The 17,461-nt window shown below is 35.9% G+C and overlaps 1 protein-coding gene across 3 annotated transcripts in view; it reads left to right on the top strand.

The window, feature by feature from the left end:
• The first annotated feature begins 11,842 nt into the window (after positions 1–11,842).
• Ldah (lipid droplet associated hydrolase) overlaps positions 11,843–17,461 on the top strand; it is an 88,550-nt gene continuing 82,931 nt past the window's right edge. For all 3 annotated transcript variants that reach the window (XR_011704313.1, XM_027937866.2, XM_027937867.2), the window contains exon 1: positions 11,843–11,898. The gene's annotated coding sequence lies outside the window, so the exon portion shown is untranslated. The remainder of the gene's footprint in view (positions 11,899–17,461) is intronic.

Here is a 17,461-nt window from a genome sequence, read left to right as displayed (position 1 = left end):
TTTCACCCTGTACAAGAGAGGCAGTAGATAAGCAATTTCATTTGTTTTTTAAGATAGGTTCTCACTCTATTACCCAGGCTAGCCTCAATCTCCTGGGCTCAAGGGATCTTCCTGCCTCAGCATCCTGAGTATTTGGGGCTACAGGTGCACACACCATGATCAGCTGATTTGATCAGCAGTTCTAAGGATGAAAGTGACATCATCTAATTTTCACAACCGGAAGATCTTTTAATGCTTACCCTAGAATATACCCACAATGGTTCAAAGGGAGTTATGTTTTATCCCAATGGTTCGCTCCAGTAAAGAATCACTAACTGATGCTAAGAACATCTCTGATGATGAGAGAAAAAGGAAGGAGAAAGGCAAATAACTGGGACTTTCTTGCAAACACATATACACACTACAAACCCACTCAGTATGACACGCTCCAAATCTGCAGAACGCCTACAGTGATTGCAGGGACTCAGATAAACAGAAAGAAGGGGGAAAATTAAATAGATAGAAAAGTAACAGATTTCAGTAGGGAATTTCAATACACTTTTCATACAGCATGCATTTATCAACACCACTAAAATGTATAATTAATACATGTTTATCAAAAATGAAAGTAAAAAATTTAAAGTACAGCTTTAACTCTGACCTATTGTTTTTTCTTTTATAGATTGGTCTTCTTCCCCACACACAGTTAAATCCTATCTCACCCTTAATGTAATAGAAAGACAATTTTTTAATCAAAACCATCTTTAGGATCAAAGAGAAATATATTTCTAGGTTGATAGTATGTTAGTTATATCTCATAACATCATATGGTTAGGAGTATTAAACTAAAATTAAAGATGATATTTGTAAAATTTCTAAAAAATCAAATGCCTCCAAATCCAGCAGGGTAGGAGTGGGGGTGGATTGAAATCTTTTTTTTTTTTTCTTCCAGAATATTTTTCTTAAGTACTAGCGGAAGTGCTAATGAGAGACAGGCCTCCTTGCCATCTAGTGACAAATGTAATAGGTCACATGAAACCACAGAAAATGAGTCTATTTAAAAATGTCAGACATAACACTAAAGGAAAACTCAGTCTTGTATTTTTCCTCTTGATCATGGTCTAATAGAGAAGATTCAGAAATGTTTTCTTCTGGACTTGGTGATATTCATGATTGAAATAGTGTTGCTAATGGTAACAATGTGTAGAATTGTTACATGGAAAGTACTAATAATATAAATCATATGGCCCTTAGTTGCAGTTCCTCTGCAGATTACTTTTTCCTAGGAATATTTGATTCCTCAGGGATTAGCCTACTAAAACTCAGATTTGTACTACAATACAGGGAATAAAAACAAAGTTAGAAAATTAACAAATTTTCACTTATGCCAGTTTCATCATATAAAATAACAACCATATAGGAGGTACTAAACTAAAACACTATTTCCAAATATTTTTGGCATCTGATAAAATTTTTCTTAGATCTTTCTCTAAGACATAATGTTAAAAACACTTATAAAATTATGAGTACTTGCCAAATCAAAGACATAGCTCTTATGTTTTGTCAAAATATGGCACTCACTTTAGAATCTTTAACTATTACCTGACTTCTTAATTATAATTTCCAAAAAAGCCAAAATATTTTCTTTTCCTTACTTAGAAGAATTTTTTAAAATTATCTTCATATTTCATCCTTTTGCACATCTGATAGTTACAGGAAACTATGTATCTCCTCTGTAAAAAGCAACATTTATAAAGATGCATTATTTCCACTGATTATAAGGAGTAATAACGTTAGATTTTAAAAATCATAAACAAGAAGAGACAGTGTCCTTTTCTCATATGATTGAATTTCTGGAACCCTATCCCAAAGCTGACACGTATACAGCAGTGGGGTTTCCTTTAAAAAAAAATTAAGTGAAGTATGTAGGCACAAGCCTGTAATCTCAGCAACAGGACACTGAGGCAAGAGGATCACAAGTTCAAGACCAGCCATAGCAATTTAGTGAGGCCCTCAGCAACTTAGACTCAGTCTCAAAATAAAAGATGAAAAGGGCTGGGAATGTAGCTCAGTGGTAAAACACCCCTGTGTTCAGTTCTATCTCTATGACAAAAGAAGGAGGCGGAGGAGGAAAAAAGGAGGAAGAAGAGGAAGAGAGGAGGAAGAAGAAAAATGGTCTGAAAGGGAGAATGTTTTTTACCAAAGACCTGCCATCAAACATCTCATAACTACGTCCACAATGATGAAAGCAAAGACACAACTATGAATTTTATAACAATAATTTAAACAACAAAAATTATGTTTCAAGTTTTATAAAATATACTTACACATTAGTTGTTCAAAAGATGTCACTACATCCTATTGAGGTGTACATGATATATCTTATGTGTATTAATAATGTGATATAGTAGATAAAGATAGATACAATGAATATATAACTATATAGTCTATCCATACTGTATCAGTTTTGCTAGTTTAGACTGCAATAACAAACAACCCCCCAAACCCATCAATTTACAACAACAAAGGTTTATTTCTTGCTCCATTACATGTCCTTCACTGGTTAGCTATACCTCTACTCCACATTTTCTTCATGAGGGGACCCAGAAGAAAGGAACAACCCAATCTGGAACATGCTGATTTGGGGCACAGAAAAAGAGAAGTGGCAGAATCCCACAATGGTGGAAGTCCACAATGGACTCTCTATTAACATTCCATTATACAAAATGAGCCAGATGGTCAAGCTTGATGTCAGCAGTACACAAAATACAATCTGTCATTGAAAATGTCACAAGATTATTGGGAATAACTGAAAACAAACTGTGTGCAATAGTATACCTGTAATGCTAGCAACTCAGGAGACTGAGGCAGGGAGGTCATGAATTCAAGACATGGTGATCAGGAAGGGGAGAGGGGAGAAGGGGGAAAGGGAGGGGGAAGGGGAAGGGAGAGAGGGAGAGAAAAGGAGGGGAGTGGAGAGAAGAGAGAGACTGACTCCCTGAAAACATATTTACCCGAAGAATAGATCCCTCAATTAATTATCTCCTTCACAGGACAATAACTAAAGTAACAAATTTGCTTGCTTACAAATGAGTGTTTTCTCCTCATTACATAAGAAACATGGGATACAAGCAAAGCAAAATTCAGAGGAAAATTCACAGATGGAAAATTTATATTCACAAATAAGTGTCAGGTTAGAAAAAAAAGAATCCCAAGTAAATCAGAAGAAACCAATCATAAATAGATATTCAATAAAGAATTTAAAATGAGATGCTTGTGGAGCTAATAGGTGAATATAAGCATTCCTTCTAAAAAAAAAAACCCTTAATATACAAACATAAAACCTGAGGTCATCTGATCAAGTGAAGAAGTGGGAGATAGTCTAAGAGTACAGAAATTAGAAATGATAATGAAATGACCACAGACGAAACTTAAAGATTTAGAATTGACTACTTTGTTCAACTCCGAGAACACGAATAAAAGAATAATCTTTAGAAAATGTACATTATTTATAATTCCAATACAATTTAAAAATTTTCCAGAGTGCAGATAATTAAAAGGAAGACACTTAAATTCTTTTTATGAATCTAGTATACTTTTGATAACAAAACCCCTAAAAGGTAGACAAAATTAATCCTACTTCAAAAAATTAGTATAAAATCATATATAAAGTATTAGCAAAGAGAATATAGCAGAATATTAAAATAATATTTTATTTTTACATTTTTGAGAAGATCCTCAGGATAATATCCTTCATCCCCTGGGGAAAAAAAAACGAGAAATAAGAATAGGAATAAAGCATGTGGATACCAAAATGTCCATCTTGTTTCTGAGAAAGGCTATATTGAAGTCCACAGGTAATATGAGAGTCCAAAGGGCCTGCATAGTGAGCCTCCCAAGTAGGCAGACTTACCCACACAGTCACAGGAGTGGTCTGCTACAGAGTGGGGTGTCTTGTTCAGGTTATTCTTATATTGTGGAAAAGCAAAGACCTCCCACTCCCTGTGGGAAGCAAGCTCAAAGAAGGGGAAAAAAACATGATTCAAAAACTCACAGTTTATTCTTCCATGCTTTATGTATCAGGCAATTCACTCTATGTTCATTCCCTGGGGCAGAGTGAGGAAGGGATTGAGAGGCCAGGAATGCTACACTAATTAAGGTACTTCACCATGGAAAGGAACATTGTAAGTGGAAAATATATTCCAGCTTGTTGGATTTTTGCTTGTTTCTCTTTTTAGTTTCATTTGATTTGATCATTACCCTGTGGATGTATCCCTTCAGAGATAGTCCCACCGGGAGAATTTTGCTCCTACCCCACGAGGCTATTACACCAAAAACTGTTGTTTGGGTGTTCTTCGGGGCCCACTGATAGGCAAAATAGATATTTCCCCCAAAAGGCTAGGACCTGAATCAGAAGAGTGCCTTACTTAATGAACCTAAGAGCACAGTGTTGAAATTTGACTCTTCATTACTATGCTTTGAATGTGATCCCCCCAAAAAAGTTCATGTGATGGAGGCTTGGTCCCCTCCAGGGATTAATTATGTCAGCCCCCACCCCTTGAAGGTGGAAGGGATTCCCTCAAGTGATTAATGTATTGTTTGCAGGACCCCAGTCAGTTCTGGAGAGAGCGAGTTGTTATAAAGTGAAGCTACCTCATGCATTAGCCTCTTACACATGCAGCCATTTCCCTCTCTTCTGTACTTTATTGTGATACAACAGAGGGGTTCTCATGGGGGGCTAATCAGATGGGACCTCCCAATCTTGTACTGTCAACCTCAAAAACTGAACTAAATAAACCTCTTTTCTTCATGAAATATCCAGTCTTGGGTATTTGTTATAGTAATAAAAATAGATTTATATATCTATTCTGTTTTCTGTTTTAAATTTATCTTTGCTGTGCTATCTAAAAAAGCCTAATATATATTCTATGTTGAGATTAATAAAAACAATAAAGTACTCCAATAGTAAAACAAAAATATGTTTTGTTGGCCAAGAAGCCCCAGAGTAGAACCAGGAGGGTATAGTCAGTCAAGTCGATTTTTGAGAAACTGAATATGCACTGGATATTAGAAGATGTTAGAGTTAATTTTGTGAGGTGTGATAATGGCATTATTTTTAACTCTTTGGCTGTTAGAGATTCATACTAAAGTATTTATGGTTAAAATAATACAATGTCTGGAATTTATTTTTACATGTTCCTTCAAACAAGCAAACAAAGATCATCATGCAAACATAGTGCAGATGTAGTACATGGTAGACAATAGATACGTTCAAAGTATCTTTAGAGACCAGAAGCCTTAGTCAACCTGCAAAGCTAAGTATAGTGATATTTGAGTGTTAAAAAAATGCATAAGGATTTTTATAGGCTAACTGGGGTATGGTTATCTGAGAAGGAAATAACATTTTAGGCAGAGAGTATAGATTATGTAAGGGCAAAGAGGTTTGGAAAAGCATGTTGAAGGATGAAGGATGAAGGATGAAGGAGCTCAGGGGAATTCTGCAGAGAAACTGCACAACCCCGCTGAAAACATTTGAAGTAAGGGTGACACCAGTCTGGGTTGTATAGAGCTGAGATGAGTCAATTTTTTCATCACTAGATCATGCTGCTTCAGACCACTGAATACATTTTGTTAATTAAATCTCTTCATCCATAATGCAACTTTCTCTTTTGAGGCAGGACTCAAGATTCCCGCAGTCAAAGTCCTCCCCATCCAATTCACTGAACCCCACCCGCTCTTCTTAAGAACTATCAACTTGGTACTTGATGAGCTCATGGACAGCATCAGTACAGTTCTACCTGGGATAATCTCGCCTCCTTGAATAGAAGGAGTTATCTCCAACCAGGCCCAGCACAAAGTGGAGGAAGTCATAGGACTCATACCATGGGGCATTCTCCAAACACAGGAAAAGGGTCAGATGTGGGCTGCCAAAAAGTTAACATATCTACTCAACAACCCCACCCGACTCCATTCTTTGGAGTTGATATCTCAGTTGACATTTGGGGAAAAAAAGAAAATAAATATGGTTCCTTAGACTTCCTAAAATATTATAAAAATGGATGACTCCAGAACTAAAAATTGGAATGCTTTAAAAATACTGAAATTCCACATTTCACCTAAATTTTGGATTCATTTTATCAACTTCAATTAAGAATTCTACACATAAACATGAATGAAAATGGAATTGACGGGTGAATTTGAACTCTGTGCTAATAATATGACTACATTTTGGTGATTAGGAGATAGACTGTGAAAAGACAGGCAAACACAAGGCTTTTACAGTTCTTTGAATCTAAGAAATCAAACATGTAGCATAGAAACCAAAGCGATAATTTGGCAGAAACTAGTACTCTGAAGCCTGAAATCTCCCTACCTAATATCGTTAGCCCATTTTCTAAACAGAAATGGTCTGAGTCTTCATTTAATTTGATATATTCATGTCTTATGGCTGCTGCAACTACTTGCCACAAATTAAGTGGCTTAAAACAACACAAATGTATTACCTTACTGTTCTGGAGGCCAGAATTTCCAATACTCCAATTTCTATGGGCTGAAATCAAGGTCTTGGCATATCAATTTTCCTTCTGAAGGCTCTAGAGAAGTCACATTTCTTATTTTTTTCAGCATTCCTGGGCTTGTGGCCCCTTCCTTCACCTTCAAGAGAGCAGTAGAACATCTTCCAATCCCACTCTGACCATGATTGATGTTTGAACCTTCAGATTTCCTTCTCTTCCCTGCTCCCAATGTTGTAGTATCTTCTGGGATGGGGGTACTCCTCCCTTCCCCTTACATTCACCCTAGTGATCATATTCATCTCACCTAAATAATCCAGAACACCTCCCCATCTGAAGATCCTTAACACATTCTAACCACATATGCGACATCCTTTCGTTATGTAATGTAGCATCCTTTTGTCATGTAATGTACCACAGATTAGGATGTGGACATCTTTGGAGAGCCACCTTTCAGTAGACCACAGTCACATGGATAATATGAGAAGGAATTTTGTTCTATGAAAAACTCTATTCTTGTTTTTACTGGAGAATAAAAAGTCTCCATTAAAAGTTAAAAAGGAATGATTTGTAAAAGTTCTGTAGCAGTATTATTAGCCTACAAAAACCTTGCTGAATGGAGCTATTAGTTTCTGAGGAATCCAATAAAATGGGAACATACTGTACTCTAAAGGAGTAGTCATCTGTACCTTGTTCCAATTTGTACTTTGTTCTTAATTTATAGAGATAGTTGAACTACATATCCCATATTTTTAATCCTAATTATACCCTGCCCAGACAATAAAAGCTTCTTTATGGTGTGCTCCTTGATGGGGACCAAGGAACCACAGAATGAGTTAAAAGAAAACATTTGGAATTGTAGTTATACTACATATGGTGAATTATCTTAAAAGCATTAAATACAATATTATTTTAGTCTCATATACATGCAAACATACATGCATTTATACATCTACATATACATGTGTGTGCATATATACACACACATGCAATTACATATGCAAATACATGTGTATTTATAGTTTGAATCGTTTTGGATGGCAAGGACACCTAAAAGTTGGTGTTTGGTGTTGGTGTTTGCCTGTTTTTGCTGCTGTTATTATTATTGTTCAGTTTTTTAGTAAGTCAAATGCCTCTATGAAGGCAGTATAATCCATGAGCAGAACTTTTGCAAGAATCTTTGACTCTCACTGATCAAATTTTTCTGACTTTTGTTAGGTTTTCTGCATTATTAATAGTCAGGAGGATCAGTTTAGTCATAATAAGGAAGTTGAATATAGTTTTGTCAATGTTTAGGTATTATCTTTACTCTCCTTAGATTTTTAAAGATTAAAATGGTACATTTTAAAAATTTTTTTTTAGTTGTAGAGGGACACAATATCTTTATTTTATTTATTTATTTTTATGTGATGTTGAGGATCAAACCCAGTGCCTCATGCATACAAGGCAAGCACTCTACCACTGAGCCACAACCCCAGCCCTAAAATAGTACACTTTTTATAAATTTTTAAAAAACATATCTTAAGTTTTAATTTATGTTTTAAGATGACACATTATGTGGATCTGTTTTCTTGACAAAAAGTGTTTGAGAAAAGAATTCATGAGGATCTCAGTGAACAGCAATTCCATTTTGTGGATTTTGCATTAAACAATTATACACTGAAAAACATTTAGAATTATCTCTACTTGTAAATTCACAAATAAGAAAAATTCACTATAGAGCCAGTAGAAAACTAAAATTTAAATTCACTACCATTTATAACTAATAATCTTATCTCTAGAATGTACATTGAAAAGAAATCTTAGTTATCTAATTTTTATCTTTTCTCTCTTTTCTTCCTCTTGCTCCTTTTTATATAGTCTGCACATACTAAATCAAGGTATGTATAATCAGAGAGTTTCTATTTTCTGTGCAATAGAGTAATAAGGGAGAAGACAAAACTTTCTGTTAATAAGCACAGGTTCTTCCAACGTTCTCATAACATCCATCAGGACTATTTTTTCCTACCATAAAGATGCAGGTATTGCCCATTTCTCTGTCTCATTTTCCTTGCTTTGTAGAATACTCAGTCTTCCAGAGGATCCCCAGCTACTTCTTCACTTCCACGAGAGGGTCTCCAACAACTGTGGAAGTACTTAGGCATTGTCTACAGGTTCCCTCATAGTTGATCTTTGCTATATCGCAAATGCAACCTTTTCCCTCTCTTCCTTTTCAATAATGTTATCCACAAGAAGCCAAAGAGCTCTCAACTATCTACTGCAACTTCCTTTTTGTAAATGCTACATGTTACTGACAATACCCTGAAATAATTCACATTCAGGGACATTAGGCTGACTTTCTCTGCTTTACAAGAGGGTGACTTTCTTCCCCTTCCACTATATTCTTTGGTACCATAACCTGTCAAGGTGGGTCCTGAAGAACATGATATTGGTATCCCTAAATCTCTCTTAGTTAAGCTGCTCCTAGTTTCCCAACCAGGAGAAACTGTATGAAGTAAAACATGTGCATGTTTTAAACTGCTATGGTTTTGGTAAGTTGTTAAACAATAGAACAGTAATACACTTCTCATTATCTTTAACATTGCCTTTCAGTTCCCCTTATGCAATCATAATTTATTAATCTGTTTAATTTGCTTGTATTATATTTGTGAGATTAGAGCCTTTTTTGTTTGGATTGCCTTTGTATCTGCAGTCTGGAAGAGTGTTTGAAATGTAACAGTCAGTAAAAATGAACAAGCAATGAGAGTCTAAAATTTTTATGTAAAAGGTAAACATGTCATTTAAGATCAGTAAACAAGGGTCTACTTTTATGCCATTTGTGCTTCTGACAGACATCTTTGTGGAATGTCTGCTCCATTAATGTATGCTCCATTAATATCTTGTATCTTACCCATGTTAGCAGAGGGCCAATACAACCACTAGCACTTGTCACTGATGATTGGACAATTGCTGTACCTCAGACCTACACTAGACCAATGAGATATTCTCTTCTGGATATTTAGAATAAAAATTGAAAGAGTGATAAAAAAGAACCAGTGTGTGGCTTTCCCTCTGCAACAATCTGGTCAGATTCTATTGTACTATAGTTGCGAACAATCTTGAGAACTTTAAACTAAAAAGGTTACTTCTTTTTCATAACATGTCATCACATACTGAATATATTCTGGGCAGAAATAACTACTCAAGGACACAGGCTGTTGGCACAGACACTATCTTGAATGTTGCCATCACCCCATCAAATGAAAATGTGAAGTGTCAGAGGACTCAACACAAAAATCAACTGCTCAGCCTAGAAGTTACCCACCATTTCTCTTCATACCTCATTGGCCAGACCTTCCCTATCTTGTCACTCCTCCCTTAACTCCATACACCCAACTATAAAACAAGATCAATCTTACCATGTGTCTAGAAACTATCTGAATAGCATTAATAACTCCATCAATGGCATAAATTGCAGAACCATATTCTGTCATGTAGCCTGGGAATCAAAGAATGATGAAACAGATGCCCAGAGAAAATTTAAGTCAAGAGATGGAGAGAAAATTTTCCTCAGCTCCCAACAGTTTTTCAGATCCCATTTCCATACTGTAATGAGGTATGGAGGAATTCCTGTCCTTGGAGTGGGAGATCAACAGTTCCGAGTGTAGTCATTTAAACACAGACTTACAGCATGCCTGCCATATATCACATTCTATCTAGACCTAGAAAATACAAAGTGAAAGAACAAAAAGGTACATGTTTTCCAGGATCTCACAGTCTAGTGAAGGAGACAGACAAATAAGTATCTTAACCGAAAAATGTAAACGATAATACATAAGTATAAAGGAGGAAACCTTACCATACCTGGTGGCATCAGGAACCACCGTTTGAAAATGAATCTTGAATCATGTGTTAGAGTAAATTAGTGGAGAAGGGCACACTGGGGAGGGAAGGGCAAACAGCAATCCAGGCAGAGGAAACAGTGTGTGCAAAAGTATAACAACTTTACTATAAAGAACATGGACATTCCAAAAATTACAAGGAAAGAGAGAAGATGGGGAGAAGTGGCTACAAGTAGTTTAGGTGTTTGAACCACAATAGAGGTAATGATATGTTATTCAAGAGTAATGCTTGTGTGTGACTGTGTTATGTAACGTAAGAGAGTCTGGCTCTGCCAAATGATCTTGAAGAATTACTTAATTTCTCAACACCTCTTTTTGCACTATGGGTAAACATGAATAATACTGAATTGCCATAGGGTCTGGAAAGATTTTTTTTGTTTAAGACTGAACCTCTGTGGTTAATTCTGCCACAGGCTTAATGAAATCAGAGACATAAATCACCCAAAGTGATGTATCACAAATACATATGCAAGGATTAAAAAAAATGCTCATACAAATGAGCCATGTTCACGAGAATTTGGTACACATATTGAACCAAGTATTAGTAACAAGGGACACCACCTTGGACATATCATGTAATGTCATTATAATGTAATCAATAATTTATTTTATGTATTTGCTTTACTTCCAGACCCTATGTCACTTGTTAATACTAACCTCATAGGAATGCTCTGAGGATTTAAAAAATGAGCTAATTCATGAAAAGCTCTTAGCACAGGGAGTGGGTTTTTTTCCCCTGAACTCATTAAATATTACCTCTGAGTGTGAGGAAGAGGTACCAGTCTACTTTCAACAGCTGATTGGATGGTAGTGTGGACCACTGAGATGTTTAATTTAAAAGGAGCAAAGGTCCTTTTCTAAGTGTGAGAATCATTGATGACTTGCTAGTCTACTTCTCTGCTTTTTCCCTGGCTACAAGACTGTCATATTCACAATAGCGCATATTTGGTCAGACATATGCTGATCACCTGATGAGTAGCAGGTGCTGGGCATACAAGTCACACAGACATAACCTCTGTCTCCATGGAGTTTGGAGGTGGTTAGTTCAAAGTATCTTTGAAATAGTATACAACCCTAAAGTGTAGCGCATCTGAGGCTGGCCACACTAATGTTAATATACAAGGTCAGTTAAGAATCAACTTTCCTGTGTTCGTGGAGAAGGGAAGAGATGCAACCAGTGATGCAGGAAGCGAGAAATGGTCAGAGGAAACAAAAGGGGAGAAATAGAGAAAAAATGAGAGGGAAAGGAAGGCAGGAGTATATCAAGGATGAGAGGCAACAGGAGGCAGATAAAATTCAAACGAAAGAGAAAAGGACACCGCTCCCACTCCACGTAGTTTAGCGGCATCTTAACACCCGGCTCCACGCCGGGAACAGCTACATCCCACGGCACGCACGCAGCGCGCCGTAAACGCGTCAGCGCCCCGAGAGCGGAGCGCGGCGCAATGTAGTGACGCCATAAGGCGGAACTTCCGGTCCAAGCACGCCTCCCCAGGAACTTCCGCGGGGACCTTGTGGGCAGACAGGTGAGGTGCAGCTCTCTAGGCTTCGCTGACTTTCAAGAAATCAGGCGGGCTGGCTCGGGGCCTTGTGCTCCCTGCAGCTCCTCACAGAGGCCTCGCGGCCCTTGGCCGGATCTTCCACTGAGCCGGAAATAACGGTGCTGAGACAGCTCTGCGGTCATGAGCTTCCTGGAGCGGGAGGCCCCGGGGCTGCCGGCTTATCGCGGCTCCCCAGAGCTAGAGGATGCACCTTTTGGGCTGCTAAACGCAGCCCACGGTGGGGAGTAGGGGCCTGGACGTTGGGTACCCGGCCCGCAAGACGCGGCCCGGAAGGATCAAAGTCAGGTCCGGGGTGTGATTTGCAGCGAGTATCTAGTGCGCACACCGCTTTCCGTTCACACTTAAGGCCCACTGTGTACTCACCTCGGGGAGTTTTTCCCCACCCAAGACAGCATGCAGATCGGGACCCTTTGTTCCTTGATTCGTTAATTCATTTGTTCCTCACAAGTAGTTACTGGACATCTGTTTTGTGTCCTGTCTGCCAGTTCTGGAGAGTTTATAATATCCCTTCTGAAGTTCTAAGGTCACATTCCTATCAGAAAAGAGAAATATATAACAAAAGAAACAGAATTTAGAACAAGCTCCAGTCTTTGTGCAAAAGGTTTACTTTCAACTTCTTTCTGAAACTATGAATAAGAATATCTGAGTTGTCTGTTAGGTGTTTTCCATTTTTTTTACCTAAAAGTGAAAGGCTTGAAGACCCTGAAGCCTGGCTTCCCAGCATGTAGGATGTTAGGGGACGATAAAGGCAACACAGCAGGTGCTTTTCTGAAATTTTACATTTTAATATCTTGTATTTTTACAACTAAGGCTTTTATATTAGGTGATTTTTTTCCCATAAAAAGATCCATAACCTCTCAGCATTTCCTTACTTGTAAAATTACTATAATATACTTAGGATCAAGCACTTAATTTTGAAGTCTACTTTATACTTTGAGCAAAGGGAAATTAATATACTGCTTTAATGAGTATTTAACCTGAAAGTCCAGTAGTCTTCAAACTTTTGAAATTCTTGTCCTTGATGTCAAGAGGCTGAAAGCTGTTTTCTGGCACATTTAAAAAAAAAAAAAAAAAGTGCTTACAAATTTGATGTAATAATTGGTGAATCAGAAGCAACAAAAAAATTATGGAAAACATCTTTTAAAGTCAAGATAATTTAGCAAATCCATCCTGAGTGTAATGTATGCCTTAGTTTTTATATTTCCTCAACAGTAGTAATGGATTTTATATTCATCATCTAAGTTTGGTTTTCTGACCCACTTGTACAGATTTGAGAACTCTCATGCAGCACATATTCAAATAGCAAAATTAGAGAAAGTTGAAAAGGTATAAGAAAAAAAAAAGTGAATGTAAAAGGTGTAAGAGGAAAAAAAGTTGTAAAATTGCTGTTCATATATCCACTTATCTAGCAGAGGCTTGGAACACCAGATAGAATCTTGGTCTAACACATATCATATTTATTCTCTCTTGGACTTTCCCCTACAACATTATGTAATTTGTTCTTTGATCTTAAATAGTACATAAAATTTTTGACATAATATGTAGCTGGAAAAATAGTGTAATAGGAGTCCAAAGACTATAAAATTGATTTTGCCATTAAACAACCTTTAAAAAACTTGACCTTCAATTTCTCACTCTGTTGATTGCACTCTCTACTTTGTAGGCTTTGTTTAAATGAGAAAGGATTTGAATGTACTTTGCAAATGAAAAGAACTACAAAAAGAAAGTGATTTGTTGCAAGTGGGGAAATTATCTGTAAATCAGGATATAGAAAACAGTTACTTCCATTAACAGGTTATTTTGGAGTAAGATTGAGTAGATACAAATAGTTACAGTGACCTTAAAGGTATTCTCTTTATGCATTTATATTATATGTTGACTTGCAACTGTATGTTTTGAAGTTTATATGGAGTTGTGTGGTATTCCTGATTTTTCTTTGTCATACCACTTAAACAGTTTGCAATTAAATAAATGCATAATTAAGTTTTGTGGTTTTAATTTTTTTGTTTTGAATAATTATTATAGATTTTATAGAGGTTGCAAAAAAACTGTACAAGAAAGCCCCCATCCCTTCTCAGCCAAGCTTCCCCAATGGTAACATTTTGAATGACAACAAAACAGTATTAAAACCAGGAAATTGAGATTGACAATAAAATTGGTGGAATATAAAGTTAATTGAAATTTCACCAATTTTATAAGCACTCATTTGTGTGTACACAGTTCTATGCAATTTTATCACACATGTAGCTTTTATAATTATATTATAATAATAAACCAAGATACAGAATTATTTCATTAGCACAAGACTTTATCTCTGCTGCTTTATAGAACCATCTAGTCCTACTCCAATCTCTCCATCTCTAAAAAAAAATATCATTTCAAAAAAGTTGTATAAATGGAATCATAAGTACATGACTTTTTGAAACTGGCTTTTGGCTTTTGTTTTTTCTTTAACTTAATATAATTGCTTTCCATTCCATCCAAGTTATTTGTATCAATCATTTTTGTTGTTGTTGTTGTTGCTGAGTAGTATTCAGGGATCCTACACTGAGTTTAACCATTCACTCATTGAAAGACAATTGGATTGTATGCATTTTTGGAATATGATGATTTGAGATGCCATGGACCTTTGTTTGAAGGTTTTTGAATCAACATAAAGTTTTTATTTCTCTGGGATAAAAGCCCAAGAGTAAAATGCTGGGTCACATGGTAAGTGTGAGTTACATTCATTGATTTTTTTTTTTTTTTCTAATTGGTTATTTATCACAACAGAATGCGTTTCTTTTCATTGTACACAAATGGAGCACAACTTTTCATTTCTCTGGTTGTACACAATGCAGAGTCCCACCATTTGTGCAATCACACATGTACCCAGGGTAATGGTGTCTATCTCATTCCACCATCTTACCTACTACCCCTGTGCCCCCTTCTCCCCGCTTCCCCAAATTCCTTTATTTTTCCCATGCCCCTCCCACATGGATCAGCATCCACTTATCAGAGAGAACGTTCGGCCTTTGGGGTTTTTGGATTGACTTACATCGCTTAGCATGACATTCTCCAATTCCATCCATTTACCTGTAAATGCCATAATTTTATTCTCTTAATGCTGAGTAATATTCCATTGTGTATATATACCACAGTTTCTTTATCCATTCATCTATTGAAGTGCATCTAGGTTGGTTCCACAGCTTAGCTATTGTGACATTCCTTGATTCCTGAATGTTGAACATTCCTGGAGTAAATTTCACTTGATTGTGATATAATATTTGTTTTATATGTTGCTAGGTTCTGTTTACTAATATTTTGTAAGAGAGGTATTGGTGGTTTTGTTTGTTTAGTTTGTTTTTGTCCTGTCCTTGTCTGGTTTTGGTATCAGTAATGGTATTGCAGGGTCTTCAGCAGTAACCTGTTTCATTCTTGATTTTAGCAACTTGTGTTTTCATGTGTTTTTCATTGACAGTTTATCGATTTCATTCATTTTTTAAAATTTGTTTTAATTAGTTATACATGACAGTAGAATGCATTTTGACACATCATACCTAAATGGAGTATAACTTCTCATTTTTCTGGTTGCACATGATATAGAATCACACTTGTTGTGTAGTCATATATGCACATAGGGTAATAATGTCCAATTCTTTCTATTGTCCTTCCTAATATATCCCACTCCTCTCTTCACTCCCCTCTACCTAATCCACAGTACTTTTATTCTTCCCTAGCACCCCCCATTGTGAATTAGTATCCACATATCAGAGAAAACATTCAGCCTTTGGTTTGGGGGAATTGGGTTATTTCACATAGCATGATATTCTCCAGTCCCATCCATTTACCGGCAAATGCCATAATTTCGGTCTTCTTTAAGGCTGAGTAATACTTCATTTTGTATATATACCACATTTTATCCATTCATCTGTTGAAGGGCACCTAGGTTGGTTCCATAGTTTAGCTACTGTGAGTTGAGCTGCTATAAACATTTATGTGGCTGTGTCACTCCTCAAATAGAGCATTTATCTCCAGGATATATAAATAACTCAAAAAACTTAACACCAAAAAAGCAATCAAATAATCCAATCAACGAATGGGCTATGGAACTGAACAGACACCTCACAGAAGAAATATAATCAATCAACAAATACAAAAAAAAATGATCAAGATCTCTAGTAATTAGAGAAATTCAAGGAAATTGTAAAGCTTTCTGTGTAAATCTTATAACTCTTTTGTTAGATTTGTTTGTAAGTATTGGATTTTTTTCATGTAGTTATAAGTGGTATCTTTTCAAAAAAAAGTTTCACTTTCTAGTTGCTCATTGCTAGTATATAGAAATGTATGTGGGTTTTAGTAATTTTTTTTTATCTAAAAACCATGTTGCATCCACTTATTCATTCAAATGGTGCATATTTATTCTTTTGGATTTTCTCTTATGTAATCATGTTGTGAAGAATGACATTTTCTTCCTATCCAATTCACATACCCTTATTTCTTTTTCATGTCTGGTTGCATTGGCTTAAGACCTCAAATACAATTTAGAGTTAGAAGTGTTGGTAGCAGACCTCTGTATCTTGACCCCAAACTCAGAAAGGCATTCAGTATTTCACTTTTAATAATATGTTTGCTATAAGTTTTATATATACTTTATATTTACAAATGTATTTTATATTTATATTTTATAAAAGAAGATATGTTTCTTTTTTAAGAGGTTTTCATGACTATTGGGTTTTTATCAAATATACTTCTGTGCAGATTGGGGTGATTATGTGCTTTCTCTCCTTTATTCAATTAATATAGTCAATTAAAATGATTAAATTTTGAATATTTAAACAACATTTTGTTTCTGATATATACACAATTTGGCTGTCATGTATTTTATATATTACAAGGTTTGATATGCTAATATTCTGAGTAGAGTTTTTTGCATTTATACCCATGAGGGAGATTGGCCTATAATTTTCTTATATTATCCTTGTTAGGTATTGATATCAAAGTTTGCTGGATTCATAAAATGAATTGAGAAGCAGTTCTTTTTCTATTCTCTGGACATACAAGATTGGTGTTATTTTTTCATTGAAGTATTGATTCTTTCATTTTATCAAGAATTATGAATTCTGTGTTTTGAATAGACATAGATCTATTAAGATTCTTCTAGTCTTTTAGTATCTGTTTTTCTTAGAAGTTTTTCATGCTAAATTTAGTGGCATAAGTTCTTTAAAATATTCCTTTTGAAGGGAGGGGAATGGTGCTAGGGATTGAACCCAGAGCCTTGTACATGCTGTACCACTAAACTACATCCCCAGGCTCATATTATTTTATCACCTTTTTGAATCTGGAGAGATGTCCTTTTTTCACCTGTAACATTGATTATTTGGGCTTTCTTTTTCCTTGATAAGTCTCTTCACGGGCTTACTTATTTATAGGTCTTTCCAAAGAACAGAATTTTGGGTTCAGTAGTGCTTTCTAATATAAATCTTTGTCCCTGGCTTATTGATTTCTACTCTTCATCATTATCTTTTTTCTACTTTATTTACTTGAA

Source organism: Marmota flaviventris, chromosome 14 (genome assembly GCF_047511675.1).
Source record: "Marmota flaviventris isolate mMarFla1 chromosome 14, mMarFla1.hap1, whole genome shotgun sequence".
Classification (NCBI taxonomy): domain Eukaryota; kingdom Metazoa; phylum Chordata; class Mammalia; order Rodentia; family Sciuridae; genus Marmota; species Marmota flaviventris.
This window is presented reverse-complemented; position numbering and strand designations above follow the sequence as displayed.